Here is a 21275-nt window from a genome sequence, read left to right as displayed (position 1 = left end):
CCCGCCCCTCTCACTGTCTGGCTGCTCTGGACCTGAGCTGAGCGAGCTGAGTGAGGTTTGGGAAGAGGCCTGGACAGCAGAGCAGAGGCCAGCGAGAGAGCCAGTGCAAGCTGCTGTCAGCCATCAGGCGTTGTCTGCAGTAGCTGTATGTAGGTGAATTGAAAGGAGGGTCCCGAAAAGCAGCCAGCAGAGCCACCTTTCCTAGTTGAGGCAGAGAGAACATGAGAAGCCCACAGTCTCCAATCCCTCAGCCTCCACCTGCCCCAGGCAACCTTAACATGGAGTAAAGGTGGCCACAGCCTGGCCTGACCTTCAGACCTTAATACGCCAGGTTCTAAATGTTCCCCCTGCTTAGCGTGTTAACATGGCATTATCTTTCATACCTTAAACAAACAGTCTTGGTCACTCTTTCCTATCAGCTATGACTGCATGTCTCTACAGCTAAAACTGTTGGAAAGCTGTCCCCTCCCCTGCCCTCACAGTCTCGAAGTCCTCTCCCATTTTCCTTTGAAAATATTACAATCAGACTTGGGCCACCAATCCACCAAAACCTCCATTGCCAAGCCCACCAGTTACTTCCTTGCTAAATTCAGTCTCCTACCTCGACTTTTTCGAGCCATTAGCAGCATTTGATACAATCCTGTCTCTTCTCTTCCCCTGAAAAATTTCTTCACTTGACTTAAAGGAGTTTTTCCAGTGCATCACTAGCCACTGTATCTCAGGGTTTTAGGGTTTTTTCTCCCCAATTCTCAAATTTTAGCTTCGGAGTGACTGAGGCCTCAGATGGTGGACCATGCATCTTTCCAACATATACTCCTCTTCATGGTCATCTCTTCCCATGTCCTGAATTTAAATACCATCTGCACGTCGATGATTCCTAAATTTATATTTTTAGCTGAACCTCTATGCTGACTTCAAAAATCCTGTATTTGGTTAACTACCCACATGAATATCTAATGTGTGTATGGAACTTGTCAAAAGCCACATTTCTGATTTCTCCCTCTTCAAACAAAGAATAAATCTCCTCTTCCCAATGCTTTCCACAGCATTCTCAATGTTTTCTCTATTGCTCCAATGTTTAAGTCATTTCCTTCACCTTTCTTTTCCCTGCACCCATAAATTCTGCTCTGTTATCTCAAGACTTATCATATCTAGACACATTGGTCCAAGTCATCTTCCTTCACTGAGATTGTTGCAAATCTCAGAAGTTGTCTTCCTTTTTTTTTTTTTTTAATCTGTCTTCCGATTTAGTCAATGAAAACAGTCACAGCTATCCAGAACAAAACATGAATCAGAACATGTCTCAGCTCAATGCTTTCCAATGGCAACTCACAAATAATACAAATAATAAGATATTACACACATTAAAAATAAAACATTAGCTTCAATTTAAATATAGAAATGAAGAATAATCTGACCCTATGTTCTTTCATATTTCATTATGAAATCATTATTGGGTGTCAAATATATTCATATCAAGGTTTTTGTATTTTTCATTTATTTATTTATATTCAACATCCTTTTAAGGGGTGACTTTGGCAACTGGAAGGTGAGAGGACTGAAAAATTATTCATACAGAAAGGAGACAAAAAGGTAATAATAAGCAGGAGGGTATGCAAATATTGACCTTATAAATTAATTTCTAAACAATTCTATTTCACTGTTGATTAATTTACTCATATCTCAATAAAATGTGCAAAGAATTGCTGGTTAGTTATTCTACATGGTTTCTATTTTCAAATATTTTCTTTAGGACAATGTATCATGTAGGTTATCCAAAACTGAACTTTAACCAGAATTTCATCAAATGCTAAATCGTCTCTACAGTGGCATAAAAACTATTCTCTCCAATATCAGCAAGTTGGCTGCTTAAGTCAAACTGGCCTTAGAACTTAGAAACTAATCAATGACAAGTGAAAATTAAAACATTCTAAATGATTTAGTATTTTATCTATGAGTAAAAGTAACAGAAATTGGATTATTAGAATTGTTATTTTCATTAAGCTGAAGGTCCATTTATTTTCTAAAGGAAGATCTAGTGTGTTCCATATAACTCATCAAAGTTTAAACAGTATTATAATGCAAAAATATAACCCAAAGTATATCGAGTTTTGAATTACAATTCGAAGGAAAATTATTTCAAGATGTTTAGAAACTAATGTTAAGATAATGAGTACCAGAATTTTATCATTCACCAATCATATAATTAGATGAAAAAAAAAAAAATCTTTGTCTAATATCATGAATCTGTTTGCATAAATGAATTATTCATGAACTTAGAAAATATTAAATTTGGTAAAATTAAAATTAATAATGTTCTTTTCAAAACATATGTCCTCTATAATTATTAATTTATTAAAGTTAATAATACTGAATGCCATCATATTCTAATGTTCTAATTAAATTTCAATTCTATTCTACTTCAAAATACCAGACTACTAAAAGACTGCCAAATATTTTAATGTCTTTAATTTATTTTGCTAATTAAAAAAAATAAAATATTTCAATTTTCCCAAATGCTAAACTTCCAGCTTTTAGTTAGGTGATATACTATAACAAGTTCTTATTTTAAACAAATTTAAAATTATCCTTTAAATCTTGCTTATAATTTTTTCAATCTAAATTAATTCAGTTAAAACGAGGCTTAAAATTAAAATGTATAAGCATATGAAGATTAAGAAGGAATTATAGTAAATAAGTAATTAGCAACTTTCTTCCTTTTAATCTAAGCAGTTTAAAAATAATCTTTTTTCTAGCATCCTATTACTACTCTTCTGATTAATCATATAGTTAAAATATTTACTAGTTATTTAGTAAGTATATAAGTAACTCTCAGATACATCATCCTAGTTTCTCCTTTCATTTTAGATGTGAAATAAGCAGACCAGGCCTTATTTTGTTGCCATCATTTATGAGAAAAAGCACTAGATGCTGAAATGTAATTTGCCAAATTCACTATTAAAACCCTAAGGTGCCTAATGCTAGTAACTAATTCCTGTGTTGTTTTCTGAGTTTGAGTGCATAAAATATAAAAATAAATAGTTAATCAAACACCACACACTTGATCATAGTTTACAGACGTTCTCACTTTAACTACTTATAAAAATTAACTGTAATATTCTCTTTTTTGAAACTATTCATTATGATGGAGAATACCCACACATACGTCTTAGTGTAAATGAAAATAAAAGCCTAGATTTGAAATTCCTTAGAATGAATAATTAGCTTTGGTGAGTTTTTCTTTGCTATTTATTTTATTACTTAATGAGACAGCTATGCTAATTTTAAATATATTTGGACACAAAAATGTAAAAACGCTTTTACTAGACATCTGTCCATTCTAGGCTTTAGAACACCTTCCACAATTTATCTTCAAAGATCATCTATTTTTTTTTCCAGGATTATATTAATAACAAGTGGTATAATTGAAATTTGAATCCAAATTGTTCTAACTTCAAAACTTTTACTTGTTACTAATTTATACCTAACAGGTTAACTATACTCTAAGCAACATATAAACTATAGTAATGTTGGCTATATTCACATTTTGAGTAGAAAGCAAATATTCAACATAAATGAACCTGGGACTAGAATTGAAATTTTCTTTTGAAAAGATTTTCTTCCAACAAATTGAAGATAAATGCTTTTCTTGCCACTTCAAAGGGAACTCCTTTTGCATTTTAAATGTATTTGGTACCCATAAATCTAGATTACCTTCTCGATTTTAAGGTCATATTTCATGAAATTTTAAACACGGAATGTATTTTTATTTGTCAAAATCTTATTCAGTTTTTTTCTTCTGTACAAATCCTCACTCACAAAAGTTACAGGCCAGTTCAAGATTCCTTTTTTTTAAAAAAAATTGCTAATCTCCACATAAGGATATCCACAAATATAAATTTACATGCAGTCTTGAAATAATTCAAGTCGAAGCTAAGAGTTGTCAGTAAGGTGAATGAAGTTTTTTTTTTTTCTTTCAAATGACAGTTCTCAAAGAATAATTTGCTTCAAGACTAATTTTAATTTTAAGTCGGACAAGCTCGAATGACTATGAGATTATGTTGCAAGAAAGTCCAATGCAGACATATTCTCTAATTCCATAGATCTTACTTCTAAGATAGTTATGAACTATTTGATTTTTATCCGTAAAGAGGTTTCTCTTATGTTTAGTACTAATTGTGCACTTATTATAAAAAAGAGCAGTGACAACAACTCAAGTTGAGATTTTTTATGGGCCACGTGAGGTGAAAGTTCAATTCCATTTTGCATTACCTTTTAATTTTGGTTGTCAAGCATGGACCAAATAATAATGATATGTTACTACTATTACTAGTAGCATTGATAATGAAGGTCCCATTTGTGTAATCTCAGTGAATGCTGATGCAGAAATACAGTTAACCAAGATATAATGTTAAACTTTAATTTTTATGCATATATATTTTAAATATAAATAATTTTTAAAAATCTTATATTTCTCCATAATTTTTAAAACATATATGCAAATATTAACATTGTATAAAACATACTTTCTACCTATTATTATTAAAGTTCTACTATTTTCTAATGTTGACAGTGTCAGAAATCGACATGCATTTATACCCTGATAGTTCCCCATATTTTTAATTTGTTTACTTGATGGAGTAAAAGATGTGAACTTCAAGTGAGAAGAATCTTCATACTGGAAACCAGTGACTTAAATTCCCAGCAACTCATCAAAGTAATATTATATGGCTCAAAGTATTATTCAATTTAGATCTTCTAGGCAAAGAAAAATCCACTTTAAGGAAGAAGGTTGTTTACCTAAAGCCTTCTTTAATAAATCCAGATTTAAAAGATAACAGAAAAATCATTTAAAAAATGGAAATAATACAAGAAGATGAGTGATACATCCTTTCAATATCATATAAGGGAAAAATTCATCTAAGGAGTTTTTGAGACAATGCAGTTAGCCCAACTCACTATTTCTTAGTGATTAAAGTTTGCAGACCTATTACATGGTTGCTTGTACATTTTATGCAGTAGTGGCACAGATTATTTATTTTCATTGGAACATATAACCCCAAAAGTTCATGGCCCTATTAGATATTAACCACTTGTAGCTATTCCAGAAATCCCAACATGTAAAAAACTTTGTTAACCAGTTGTAAAACTCTCACTACTTCTCTCTTTACACTACCTAAAATTCATGATTTTACTCTTTTATATTACACTTCAGCAAAGGATATACAAAGGAATATACACAAAATAAATTGTAATATGAGATCAGATGGTGTCAGGGTTGTAGAAATATACAGAATGACAATTTTAGGACAACAAGAGTAAAGTCTTTGAAAATACTTTGCAAAACAAAAAGACTTTTGGACGAATAAGTGTACGTAGGCAAAGATGGTTAAGAAATAGATGATTCAGTTATTTGTTGCTGAAGCATCAATGTAGCTTACTGTATATATATAACTCCTTATGTTACCTTTCTTCTGACTTTAAAAAAGAACTGTATCCCAACTATATCAGACCCATTACTCCCTTTAAAAAACAAGAAATATACTTTGTTTTTATAACAATTTTAGGTTAAAAAAGCATTGAGCAGGAAGTCTAGAAAGTGCCCATTTCCACCCCTAACACACATGCATAGTTTCCCATTACTTTCATTCTATATCAGGGTGGCACATTCACTGCAATTGATAAACCGATTAACTAAAGTCCGTAGTTGATATTAGAGTTCATGCTTTGTGTTGTACAGTTCTACAGATCCTGCCATGTGCATAATGTGCGTAATGCCATGTAACTACTTTTAAAATATTGTACAGAATAGTTTTTCTACCCTAAAAAAATCCTCTGTGCTTCACTTATTAATCCTTCTTTTCTCTCCTTCTGGAACATGATACACAGAAAGTCTTAGGACTTCAATTTTTCAATGTCACTTATTTCTAAGACGAGACTGCTTTCGCAATGAATGCTATGCAAATCTCTACAATATACATTGACTTTAACTACCACAACAAATAATTTTTTTAACATTTTAAATATCTTTGAAAACTAATTTTATTATTGTTCACTTTGGAATACTCATACCTAAAATTATTTAGAACATACTACATGCTGGGTGTTGTGGTAAGTACCTAATAAGTTTTATAACTTTAAATATCATAACTATAAGGAGGCAGATACATTTCTCAAAGTTATTAAACAAACTGAATGTACATATTAATCAGATTGGTTAATCAAGCTATCTAAAATAATAGATAGGCCTATAACCTATTTCTTCCATACATGTGAACCCAAAACTCTTTTTTAATACACTAATGATCTACCTCAGACTTCCTTGTAAATTTATTGGCTTAAAAATTTACAAAGTCCTGTTTTTATAAGGATGTACCTATATATCAACCTAGAATTTACAGATTTATGGGGTATTGGCTAGCTGGAAAGTGGGCTTAATCACCTAAGCTTTTTTCCTGAGTACTTAAGAGAATAAAAATGGAGATGTTAAACAACTTACACAACTCCCTTTGTTGATTCATGTTTCTACATGTTACTCAGAAAGACTGAAGGCACTGTAAAGTGGAAAGGAAGAAATGTATATATATATATTTAATTAATTAATTATTTTAAATTGAAAAAATGTTTTTAATTTTTTCCCCTATTTTGAAGAAATGTTTCTTGAAAGGAGCATTTGATGGGTTTCTGGCCCTTCAAAGGAAAAAAAAAATCATCTGTATCTTTGGTACATTTTGGCGCTGGGTGTGATCACATGAGTCAGCTGTGACATTACACACTTGTGGTAACGCAACGAGATACTACATTTATTTTTCTTATGGTGCTCCCGAATAGAAAGTAATACAATTAACTAGATGCTTAAACATGGATCAGAAACTGTTAATCTATCTCAACAAAGCTATCTAAATATCGTCTACTTTTATGAATATTCATTTATTTGTATTATCCACAAGAAGTAAGATGGTTACACACACGTAGGTTTATCTTTCTGTTTACCAATGAAGTGAAATTTATCTGTTCAAGTACGTACCGCGGGGGCTGAACATTGCCTTTTATTTTTTATACTTACATTTATATTTAAAGTTAAATAATTTAATATAAAATCGTTATTCAGCATTTCCTTTCTAAACTATTACAAAAAAGCAAAATATATTTAATGTCATATATATTAGAGTTTAAATCTAGAGTAGAATGATTCCTTTCTATAAAATATTATAGAAAAAATATATGTTGAAGGGCAAAGATTTGATCATGAATATCAACTATATTAAACACGTTAAATACAAAAATGTCCTTCCTAAAGCATCAACTTCTATACCTTTAAGTTTAATATCAAGTTATGTTAAAAATGGTAACATTTTAGTCATCTAATTAAGAAGATTTTGATACTCAAACTGAGTTTCTCAGAATAAGTGAAATATAGAGTTTTTTTTTTTTATGGGATACATTAACAGTTGCAAAATTTTAATAATTAGTTAGATAATGAATATTTATTAGAAATACTGATTAAGATCATAATTCACAATTTTCCATTTTAAATGTCACAATTCTTTTTTTCATTTTTCTTCATCTTAAATTCTCTTCATGTATTCTGTTTCAACGCTGTGAACTTCAGAGACCACTACTCCTTTGCTAGAATAACATCTCACATCTGTAAATATTTCCCTTCTTTCTTATAAACTTTAGATGGAATAAATTCACCCATGTTCTTAATGGAGGAACAAAAAGTCTATCTAAAACAATTTAAGTGAGAGATATTCTTCCACTTGTATCTTACTTGCATCTTGCTGACATTCCCTACTCATTACGGATCTGCTGACACTGGCCACATTCCAATATGTGAGGAGCTAGAAGAAATTTTCTTTTCCTAAATTGGTTTTTGTCTTTCTTCTCTATGTGCCCAGCAAATGGAATACCACGGATCAATTTACGGCAGTTGTGTTCTGTTCGGCCAGGACACAATTAGCTGGCTCTCTCCATTTTCTTTCCACATTGACAAGTATCTCTTCTAGATATAATGCCACCATCGATTTTTTTTTACTTTACCTCTACTCACCCAGATCTATTCTGGGTAACAGTTTTCTAATGGGCAGATTCCTTCAAATATAGTAAGAAAGGTCATCTTTCTTTGTCACGTTTAGTCACCTTATTTACCACATTAAGAAAGCGTTTTAATTCATCCTTTCGTTTAAAACTGGCTCTGTTTTTCACTGCTATTTACATCAAACTTTTAACCTAATTCAGATGACTACTCGAATGCCCTTTAAATAGAGGCAATCTTTTCTCTTGATCTTAAGTTCTTGTTCAAAGTAAAATTTAAGATATGTTCACACTATCTAATGTGGCATAAGGAAGGCATGGAGACAATCAAATATATTTGACGTGTATATATTAAAACTAAACAATGAGGAAAAAAAAAAAGAACTTCTACCTTCTCTCTCACCTAATTTTCTAACTATGCAGAGAGGTCTTTGGGACAATGAAAGAGAGTGACACAGATATCAAAATAACATACAGATTTATACTGTAAGGTACAGGATAGCAAGAAAATTTTGTGCTTCCCCCCTCCACACACAGATATTGTTCAGTGTAAGGGACTTGCATGGATGCACAGCCCTTCTCCCATGATGCTTGGGGTCTAATGCCCAGCTTGGACTTTGGAGAGGAAAGAGTTCTAGGGGGAGACCTAAAAAAAAGTAACTTTCAATGAGCTTGTGAGATGAATTCTGTATTGATTGAAAGACCAAAAGTGTGTTCGAAAATAAAATAATTATGTATAGCAATTTCTGGACTCAGTTTGTATGTATAATCTTCTAAGAGTGAAAGTTTAGTTGTGGTAACAAGTGGTACCTTCTTATCCTTTCTAATATTTACCAAAGCTAAGGTATTACAAGTGTGTATTTAATTTTTAACAAATGTTTTTGTGATTTCTAAATAACATATTCCATGCAGATTCTTACAAAGTACTGTGGCATTTTAAAATAGTTTCTAAATCTGGCTATATATCAGGATTACCTGAAGAGCTTTCAAATATATAGATTTAAAAATCTGACCCAAATTATATTGAATCAAAATCAAGACAGTGTCCAAGACTATGAATTTTTAAATTATTCTTCAGATGATTCCTACATAAAAGCTTATGTTGTCCAAAATAAAGAAAGGTGAAAAAATTTCCAGTAAGTTCAATAGTATTCATTATAAATAAATGTTAGTAGGTTAGTTTCTCTTATAAATAATCAATAAAATTTGATTTTCAAAAGTTGGTGACGTGCTGTCTTTAATAGACGGTCCCCACAAAATTGTAATTAAGTGATATAAAAAAGGTAAAATAAATTTGTTATGTAAAACATAAATAGTATGTCAAATTTAAGTAGTTGTTATAATGAGGTTATGAGTTTGAAAAATAATAGTCTAATAAAGTTAAATATCTTTTCATCAGGACATCTAGAAGCCTTTGAAAGGCTAGCATGACCTTGCTAGTCCTTAAGATATATCATGTTGTACTGCTCAAATTGATTTGAGATTGGATTTTTTTTTCACAAAACTTTTTCAGAACAAAACAAAACATTACTTGAACACAGTAACCCCGTGTCCTGGCCCAGTGTCATGTATACTTTTAGACTTCTAATCAAGTGCCCTTGTCCTTTGTTACAAAACAAATCCATCTGAGTAAATTTTAATGATCTTATTGGTTTTATTTAATGATTCAGGAATCAGGCAGCATCTTACGTAGTTAATTAAAAGAAGCTCTAAGTCTTAAACAAAATGAAAGATGAGGATGAAGCAGGCAAGACAAGGAAGTGACTAGCAAAGAGTGGATTATTTATGTCAAGTTTACCTTCCTTTGGGAATGGCAAGAAGTCTATCAGTCAGATTGCTTCACTGGTGCTGACCAGGTAAATCCAGATTGACTGGTTTAAGACTCCATTTCTGAGAGAATTTGAAACTGTAATTAAGTTAGGTATTAATTCTTGGTTTGGTGGTGTGGACTTAGCACAAGTGATTTCATTTTGAACCTGTCTCTGTTTTTTAAAACCATACATATTCTTTTTTTTTTTTAAGGCGAAGGATAAAAGAATATACCGCCTCAAAATGTACTGCTTTGGTATGTTAATTATTTTGAGCTGCAAGCACTTGAAAAACAGGAAATACAGGGAGACACCTTCTCTTTTTAAAGTTAATCAAACATAGAGGCTATTAGACTGAGGTGGCTCTCTTGCCACAGCAGCCAATATGGCAAACCTAAACCACAATAAATTCCTGTAAATACCTCTAGATTAAAATGTCAGTACCTAAGAACAACCAATCACAGACAACTAGGCTTTGCCAAATAAGGCAACCACTCAGGCTATTGCCAAACACATCGTCCCTGCTTCTGCATCTGTTCTATGAAAGCCTTTCTCTAACCTCCTGTGGCAGAGATCCCCTAACCATTTTTGTTTTGGCGTCAATCAGTTGGAATCGATAAGAATTGCTCGAATAAACTCTTGAAAAATTTCAATGTGCCTCAGTTTATCTTTTAACACTCTGAAGTCCTCTTAATCTGCCTAAAGACAAACCCTGCAAAAAGAAAGGCATATGTCAAAGATGCCCTATCTGGGAATTTCATCAACCAGAGAAGACTGATTCCTGTCACAGGAGAAAAAATGAGAAGATGACACCACACATAGAAACTTTGCCGCCAGCTACCAAAATGTCCATCTATTTTTCTAAGGGCTCACTCATCTTTCTTAAAGGCCATTTTCTCTCCCCTGATAGGCTTACATTCCCCCCTCTCCTTTTCCTATTAAGGTGGTATTTGATTCCAAATTCTAAACCAGCTGAGAATTACTCATTTTCCCCTAGGTATCTCCCATGTATACTTGAGGTATACATGTTAAGAAACTTCTGTTTGTTTTTCTCTTGTTAATTATCTTATGGGTCTCAGTAAAAACTCAGAAAGGTGGAGGGAAAGGTATTTCTCCTGTTCTACATAGGATTTACAAAGTGTTTTATAAATTCATTTTTCTGATTCTTTTTTATTGTACGTTACTTTGTGACTCCACATCACTCCTCTATATATTATACATGTTTGAAGGAGTATTTAAGTGTCAGCTTGTCTAGACTGTCCGGCATTCTCTTAGACTGCTATCGATCTTTCTTTTCAGTTATGACTCATGATAAATGGCTAAGATATATAAGATCTCCATTTCTTATGAAAATATTATCATCAATAGTTTTTGTTTCAAAATCCATAATTGTGAATCATTTACATACCTAAACAATCATGGTTGTCCCACTTAATACAAACTGTTTTATCAACAGAATTATTAAATACAGTATTTTGGGGTTAAGAAAAAATTTACAAATCATTTATATGTGTTTATGATGGAAATATACCTTTTCTCTAGCTATCTAAACTTTTATATAGCCTAAAGTTTTAAAAATAAACTAGTTTCATTTTCATTATAATTTTTATATCATGGTTTTTTTCTGATAGTATATTTTGGCCACAAAGGACTTTGAAATCATTTTCACATCTTTAATGTTTCAATTGTTTCATTCCTAAAACTATTTATTTTCCTTATGGTGCATAATAAGATTTTATTATGTTCTTTTGTGCATTTTTACTACATATTCTGAAACATAATCATTTTATTGTCATCCACTTTGTCGATGTCAATATTGAACAATAATAAAAATATAAAGACCTGTTTTAATAAGCCTATTATAAGCATTCATGTATTGTAATCTCTCTTATGATTTGATATTCATAAGTGTGACTAGATGGTTTATGAAGAGTAAATAACTGAGCAGTACTATGTTTCTAACCTCAGAGATAAAATAAATGATTATGGATGAGAAATAAGTAAACGGACATGAAACACACTGGTGGTTGCAGCTTTTTAGCTTCTGAGAAATGATTGAAAGTCCATTAGGTTCTATAAGGCACTGAATTTCATGAGCAGTTAGTGCTAATGGCTTTCTACAGTAAGCTATCCCAGGGTGTTTGTAGTTATGGCAATAAAGTTTAGATGATATTAAGGCCACACTTGATAAATCTGACTGACGTCTGTGAAGAATACAGTGAAAAGGGTAATTGTAAGGTAATTACAGGTAATTCTATATAAAATGTTATAGCAAGAACAAATTTATGGATCGAACTATAAAACATGTTTAGAATGAACATGAAAATGACAAATATCAAGATTATTATGTAACGCTGAAGGAGGTGGTTGGGATATGAATGATTCGGGCGATGCAACATATGCATATGCGCAGCAGTCAAAATCAAACTACAAACATTCTTGAAATGGCAAGTGTATTGTTATAAAATACTTGATGTATCATCAGTGGGTATTCCTACTTCTAGAAAAGTTCAAAAACTAGTAAGAACCCCAGAAAGTAAACTTATCTTCCTCTTGGGTCTTTTCTTTCCAATAGAAAATGACAGTAAGTGAGTGTATGATAAAAGCAAATGGAGTTTTCACTCTCAAAATGTTAGACTACATCACTGAGTATCATAAGGGCAACAATATACACCTTCCGTCCAGGGGGACTGAGTGATTTTTAGGTTTCATGTTGCTAAATCAGAACCTCACCTTTTTGTGAGAGGATCACTTAACATTTCTGATAGGGCAAAGAGAAGATTCAAACTTAAAATAGCTCCTTACATTACTGTAAGGATAGTAATTTACATTACTGTGAGTATAGGTGCATATATGAGTGAGTGAGTGAGTGTGTGTGTGTGTGTGTGTGTGTGTGTGTGTGTGTGCGTGTGTGTGTGTAGAAGAGATCACTATTCTGCAGAAGAGACCCAGCTTTCATCAGAGTCTCCAAGTGGATTTATGGCATGGTCTATGCAAGTGGAAAAACATGAAATTATTGAATGTGTGCTTATAATTTCAGTTACTTAAATGAGATTACCCTAAAGTAGATGCTTTATCATTGTTTGGTGATGAAAGTTTATATAACATGAATACATGTTTATACATATGCAGTTATATACATATGTATATGTGTATGCATAATAAACATATTTGTTACTGACTGCTGGAAACCAAGGCAGTTATATAAATAAGTGACTTGCTTAGAGTCCTAAAATGTCTAGCACTATTTTAGAGATTTTTTTTTTTTATCGTGGTAAAATATACATGTCACAATATTTATCATTTTAGCTATCAGAAAGTATGCAATTCAGTAGCATTAAAAACATTTACAATATGGTATAACCATGACCATTATCTAATCCCTAAAACATTTTCATTATCCTCAATAAAATTCTGTACCCATTAAAGAATATTTCCCTTTCTCCTCTTTCCCCAGCCCAATAACCCACATTTTGCTTTCTATCTCTACTAATTTGCCTACTATAAATACTTCTTCTAAGTGAAATCATACAATATTTCTCATTCTACATCTGACTCATTTCCCTGAGAATAATGTTTTAAGTGTTTGTGCTGTGGCATATATCAAAATTACAGTTTTTATGGCTGAGTAATATTCTATTGTATGTTTATACCACATTTTGTTTATCCGTTTATCTGCTGATATACATGAATCGTTTCTAACTTTTTGTTTTTGTGAATTACATTTCTATAAACGTACGAACATGCCTTCTTGCTTTCAAAGTTTCTGATGAGAAATTGATCTGATTAAGGATCCCTTGCCTGTGAAGTCCTCACAGGACTTCTTGGAACCTGTGTCTTTCCCTGGGCAATGGTTTGCAATGACTTTCTAAATCCCACTGTATATGAAGTTGATTTTGAATATTTAAAACAAGCAAACAAATCAACCAGGTGTTATCCCTAAAATTACCTGGAAGCTTCTTCGGTCTTTTTTTTTTTTTTTTCTAACTATACAGGATTATTTTTGGTCTCTTGTAATATGCTATTCATCAGGAACTCAATTCATCTGTTCTGTCAACACATAGATGCACTGCATTTTCAGTCACCATAGTTTCTAATTCAGAAGACTGGCATTAAGTGTAAATAAAAATATTTACATGTTTGCTTTAATCTTAAAAACTCAAAGGGTTCCACCTATAAAGTACATTATTGAAAAAATTTAATCTAAATTGAGGATAGAAATAGATGAATTATGAGAGTCTACTTTTAGAAATAGTCGATAGGAGAGATTGAGAATAATATCCCAAGAGACCAAAAGCAGTGAAAATTAATATGTATCAATATATGATCTGTGTCTGTGCTCACATTTTTCATCTTGAAAATAATTATCGAAGGCATTATTTTACTATTCTATTCTAAAGATCAAATATTGTAGCTACCTAGTATCTCGATTTCATGTTAAGGTTACATTTTATTACATTGTCTATTAGAATGAAAATGAAAACCATTTTCCTTTTAGTGTGCCACTCAAACTCTATTTCATGTGACTTTGGCTTTGGCCTTACTTGTCATCACTAACAATGCTAGCAAAATCTAATCGTATCCATTTTTCTTTTCACCAGTGGCTGATTTACATTCATTACTGACTCTGAGTTGCTGAGAAACATGAAACAAAAAATGTAAATTATAATAATGAGTTTCAGACAACAATGTGAAGATACCCCGTGTCCTGCACATTTCAGACATACTCATGCAGAAATATTGAAATATAATTACACTACAACAACGCATCATAATTTTCTCATTAATACATTTTTTCCTTTTCGATCATATAGATCACCAAATGCATTATAGAAAATCTTCCTGAAGTTATTTACACGGAATAACAACCATAGGTCATTGGACTACACAGCTCTCTTTCCGAAGCCTGCTAAAAAAGGTCTTTCTTTAATGGCAAACAGCTTTTACTAACTTCCTGGGATTCCAGAAATGCTAATCAGCAGTTCTAGTCTGCAGTACATTTATTACACCCTGACATGCTGGAGACAGCCCGTTACAAATAGAACTGCCTCTTGAAAAATGCTGCTCCAGTGTTTTATAATAAAGTGCACCAATTAGATGCATTCATTAGGACAAACTGCTTGTCTTTTCCCATATTAGAGCTTTTAAAAAAGCACGATGTATTTCATAGCTCACCCTGCTCTGTCTTATTATTAATTGAACATAGCACATTACAAAGTTTTAATCCAATAACTGTAAATACATAATGAATAATATTTCCTTGGAGACTGTCCCGTCTGCAAGGGCCCATTTGGATTCATACTGCAAGATAAACAATATGGGAGAAATCTTTCCTTTTCCAAAGGGTTCCTAGATATTCGAGGGGCGCCACTACAATAAATAACAATCTCGACTTATAATTTAAAATTGGTGCTTCATTTAAGATTAATTAGAATCATTTCCTGAAATACATTCTAATTTTATTAGAAATAAAGATTCAGAACCTTACACACAATACTCTTAATTTTACATATTGCCCTATTGAAATTACTTACGCATATAAGATAATATTTTGATATCAATAAAGTTCTCGGGCTAAGTATTCCAAAGGGAAAATGGAATCATAAATGTTAGACGTGAGCAAGAATCTCCCCTTTTCAGAGTGGGGAGGACAGAGGATTATTATAGAACACTGTGAATACAATCGAGCAAGATGGATTGGGCTGCTTTTCTGCTGGCAAGAACATTATTTTTCTGTTTCCCACTTATCCATAAACATATGCATTAGCTGCAATACCCAGTTTCTCTCTATAATGGTTATACTTTGCATGAGGACTCTGACCTGTTTTATAACTATTAATTTATATCTTTGAATGCAGAAACACTAGAGGTGATAATACGCTTGACCACTCACTTTTAACTATTCATAATTTAAAAAGTTTATGCTCATATACATTATTAAGAAATGGAAACATTCCACTCCCAGAAGATTTTGGATTGACCTCAAACTGGATGAAGAAAATGAAGAGAAAGCTTGTTAGGTAAGAGAAAAAAGTAATGCTCCCACATAGTCCCCAAAATATGATATCTAGTTGTTCAAAGTAGAAATCTGCTTTTTAAAATATTTTTATAATATGTATAATTATAATTTATAATTTTTAAATGATTTTGCTCAAAAACAAATTTATTAGCTGATGCCATTTGTTAGTGCAGTACATTTAACAAATCCCATCGGCCCCTGTCATTATCATAAAAATGCATTTATAGTCACAGGTCTGTTATTATATTTTGATTATGAATAACAGGAAGAAATATATTTGGCATATAAATATGAACATTATATAAATCATATCCAGATTTGGTGTTGAAGACATTTAGCATTGCCTATGGCATGAAATTTAGCATCAGAGGGATGTATTGATCAATTCATATGGGTGCCACACACAAACAAATGTTATGTCTACTCCAGCTTTTACTAGCTAAATAGTAGCAAATGTATATATAAAACTGAAATTAAAATTCTGTGAACTACACGTATCCTTAGTATTTGAAATAACTCTGTTTCTTGCTACTTCCTCTAATTTTAATCTAGTTTATTTTATATGAACATATGAGCCACAAACCACTACACTGAACTCATGATCCACTGATCTAGATAAACAATTTGCCAAGTATAACATCAGATAGCACCGCCCACCATAACACTCAAATGAACAACATTTATAGTACTCTCTTTTCCAAGTATATAGGGAGACTATTGATCACACATAACAGTTCTATCATAATCCATGCACAAAATAGTTTTAAAATATTTCACAATGGGCCCCATGTAGGCACTATGCAAGTGACGGGCTATCACAGCTGTCTTTGTCAGTAAGATAATAAAGATATGTTTTTCTGTATTCATTTTGCTTTATGACCTATATATTATATTATTTAGCTCTACTAGTGAAGAAATTATCAAAATCATACTACTTTAGTTTCTAGAGTCTTGTGTGTGATTAAGTGTAATTGAAAGATATATTCTAAAATGAGTCAGAATTTTAATCTTGGAAAATTCAAGACCTTTTCACTGTTTAAGTATATCAAATATTACATGTATTTCATATTTCTTTAGGCAAGGCTACACTGTTAAGAGAGTAACAGTATTAAGTGAGAAATAACTTTCTTGATGTTTGTTTTCTTATTATAGTATAAAATTTATTGTGCTATTTTAAACTTTAGAGATCCAAAAACATTTCATTTTTAACACGTATTCTAAAGTTTACAACCTAATGCTAGGATGGTTTTTAAGAGTTTATTGATTTGGAAGATTAATATTTCTTCTTCTTCATGGTGTCAAATGGAGTTACATATGCACATAATTAGAATGAAAAAAATAACATAATAGTGACTAATGAGCCATTATATATCTTTATATTTGAACATCTTGGAGAGAAACATTGAAAGTAAAACCAAGACATAATTGCTGTCACTTTGAATAATGTACCCCAAACAAAAAGCCAAACGGCATCTCGATGTCCTTTTATTTTCAGATGTTGTTATTTTTGTCCCTAGTGATATAAAGCCTTTGCTTAAATACTCTGTAGCAACCCGAGTTCATTTGTATGGTATTCTTATATAGTTTCTTTACATTATCTGTTATCATATTAATGAAGCTTGTTCCGCCATTGTTCTTCAGATGCATGTGTTTCTTTACCATTGATGTGCAAAGGTCCCACAAAATACTAGATATGCACCAGCTTCATCAGTAAAGCCACACAGGCACTGTAGATCAGGACGACAGGTTAAGTCTTTGGTGGAGTTCACAGTGAATCTCACGTGTTAAAGTAACAACAAAGTCATTTTAGCTGATATTCATTTGGAAGCCAGAGGATAAACTAACCGTAGTCCTCACTCATCTCGGAGAAGCCAAGATCCTTATTGCACTGAACGGTAGGTCACGCCTACACTGGGTGTGAAAAGAAATCACCACTATGCTGTGAGGTAGAAAAGGAAGTGAAGATCATTCTCGATTCGAAAGGAAAAACATGGAGGAAAAGAAGGAAGTGAAACCTTTGATAAAGATTGGATCTCTAAATTTTATGGGAGGACAAAATCAGAGGATGAATATTTTCTATTAACAGTGATGAAGGCTTTGATACTGGTGACAGCAGAGAAACAGAGAAATTCATAATACCATAGACAGACTATAGATGAATGAAGAAAATAAATATGGAATGGTTAGAATAGAAACAATTCACTTAGCTCTAGTGATACTGTAATGAGAAAAATTTGGACATTTATGTCATAAGAATTGTGTATCATGAGTAATTTGTCTCATAAAAATGTGCTTAATGTTACTGACAGTAAATTGGAAATAATCTTCATACTTGGTGAGGGTTCAGTAATGTGCCACAAATTCTGTTGACATCTTAATCCTGTAAGGCCACCTCAGTTAGTCTCCCTTTGCTATGGCAGATAACTCTATCCTTTTAAAATTCTAATGCCCAAAGAAGTAAAAGCAGATTCGGGAGAAGGCACTGATGTCTGTGGAATTTTTAGTTTTGTATAAAAGATTTATATAAAATTAGGGAAAATAAAAATTATATAAATCATTTAAACCAATGACACAGCTGCCTCAATGACTGACATACGTAAGAGACATTTGACTTGAAAGGGCCTTTATTATTTATAATTTTGGAAATATACCTTATTAAAGTTTGCTTCTGTCTACATTTGGTATGGGTAAAGGGTAGCACTCAGAAAATACAAAGTAAGAATATTGATGACAAGAGAAATAACTTTAAAATTTGTTAAAAATCCCTTCTCTCCATCTCAAATCCAGTCTTAGTGAAAAGCCTCAGGATTGTTTGCCTTGTCTCTTCATAATAATGCTGTTGTATTTACAGACTGCCTATCCAAATAATCTTCTTCATTATTATTATTTCTCAAAAATGCAAACTGAAACAAAACTGGATCATGTTTCACTCTCCTGAATATTATATGTATCTTACCATGTGACTTCCTATAGATTGAAGCTATGCAGTATCTTCATCAATTGTTTCAGCTATTTTAGAGTTTAATCTACCAGAATGACCATATCCTGCTCTTAGGTCACCATTAACTACTCAATATTTTCCAAATATGGCATATTCAATTATGCTTATGTGCCTTTGGACATGTTCTTGAATTCTTAAATTTTCCTGAAATGCATTTTCTCATTTTCTTCCTAAGAAAGCATTTTCTCTCCTTCAATCCAATTTATATGTGGTTAAGAGGTAGAATTTATTGTATAGTAATCATCGATAACATCTTTTATTCCTTAGATAATTCAAGTCAAGAATATGTTTAATTCATTTTTATGTTTATACCAAATTATTCAGTTATGTTTGGTTGACCTTAACTTATGAACTGATTAAATTCTTATTGCCTTCTCTTCTAGAAGTCTAACATTTTAATTTTGTCTGAAAATGTAAGATATATGCATGACAGAAATCCACGTTTTATCTCAAATATTCAAGCAAACCAATAAACAAAAAGCACAGGCCTCTGAATTGTTTCCAGACTAAGGCAGATTTAGTTTTCTGGACACTGTGCTATTTGTAAGTTTCTTTCTTACATCTTTAACTTTGAAAATATATGCAGCTCCGAACATTTATTACAAAGTGTTCTGGAAATAATGTATTGCTTTGCATTTGGAAATCACATTAATTTGTTTATTTCTTCAGCAGCTGTTTGAAGTTGATGCTGTCAGTATTGACTACATCAAATGTGAGTTGATTTTCTAATTGATCACTTACCCAACTGCAAGGGAACCTTGGGTCTTAAAATTTTAGTCAATTCATTGAAGTTATTTAATGCATAACAAAGAGGCATATTGCTCCTCATACTTTCAAATTCTTCAGTATGCATAAATTTGTTAACACATTTTTAATGGGTAATTACAACACTAGTATCTTAACACTAGGAAACTAATAATAGTAAGGTAAAATTATTTAAAAGGTATTGTTTGAAAATAATCAGCCCCCAAATAAACATATTTTGAACATATTTTCATACAAACATTTTGACTCACATATTACAAGATAAATTTATAAAGCTTATATATCATTCTATAATATATACATATATATCATATCATGCCACACTTTATGCCTTAGTTATTTGGTGAATGTTTGTAACTTCATTAAGAGAGAAAATACAAAAGGAAAAGCAGAATAGGGCTAGGTGCCAAAATTATTAACTATTTCTGCTTTATAAATAAATATAGATTTAAACCTGCCTATGGTACACATAAATGGAGAGTTCTCCTGAGAAATTTTTTACGTGTGTCAGCATCTCTGTAGCTCAGGAGGGTCCTTTATTTTTGATTTTTGGTTTTGATGATAGATTGGAGCATGTTTAGAAGCTTATGAGAATGAGTCAGAGAGCTTGAGATTGAAGATTCAGGGAAGACAAGAAATAATTGACAAAGTGAGGTTCATGAGAAAGAAACGAAGACATTATCAGAACCTAGGTAGAAGGATTCAACCTGAGAAGCAGGAGAAAGTATTACATGTTGTCATAAAAAAAAAATAAAAAGAGGAATGAATGTGCCGGTGCAAGTGAGTTTCTTGGTTAAGAGGTAGAGTTTGAAGGAATTTCTAGGTTATTCCTCATAATTCCTTTTTGGATTAGAAAATTAAATCCTTTTCTTAGAGTGGGGTTTTGGGTGAATATAGATGTTTTAAAATAATCATAGTGAAGGGAGAGAAGAAGGGAAAAAGGAAAAGATGAGAAAAAGAGAGTTGGGGGAGAGAAAAGAGAGAGAAGAGAGAGAGGTAGGGAGGAAGGAAAGGAAGGAAGGAAGGAAGGAAGGAAGGAAGGAAGGAAGGAAGGAAGGAAGGAACGGAAGAAGGGAGGGAGGGAGGGAGGGAGGGAAGGAGGCTAGGAAAAGCAAAGATAATTCTGGGGCATTGCTGAGGGCTGACTAGACTTTGGAAGATTATAAATTTAAAATGGCACCAATCTGCACAGTCAATTGTCCTCCAGCAAGGTAGACCTGGGTTCCACAAATATAAGTATTTTTATTCAAGTTTGGGGCTGTTCTAGATAAATATGTTGCATAAACAATGTGACAAGGTAATTGGGTTCATCATATTTAAGGTGATAACCTATGAAATTGAATGCAGATCATAGAAAAGTATGGAACACAGAAAGATTTAGAAAATATAATGAAAGGGTGAAGAGAACAAATGTGCAGAAGTAGTCAGAGATGTTAAATTTGTTTTAAAAAAATGGTATGAAAATATGTAGACAACCTGCATCTAGAAATTACAAGTATGCTTCCGGATTCATACAGTTCAGCTATGGAAAACTCGCATGCCAAGTGTGAAATATTGAGATAAGTTTTCCTCCTCTGTTGGAGTAACAGTAATTAACACCTGTCTGGCACTGTGGTTGCATTAAATAAAGCAAGGGCAAGCAACC

This window comes from Pteropus vampyrus, unplaced genomic scaffold (genome assembly GCF_000151845.1).
Source record: "Pteropus vampyrus isolate Shadow unplaced genomic scaffold, Pvam_2.0 Scaffold73, whole genome shotgun sequence".
In the NCBI taxonomy this organism is placed as follows: domain Eukaryota; kingdom Metazoa; phylum Chordata; class Mammalia; order Chiroptera; family Pteropodidae; genus Pteropus; species Pteropus vampyrus.
The sequence above is the reverse complement of the archived record's forward strand: the minus strand, read 5'-3'. Positions refer to the sequence as shown.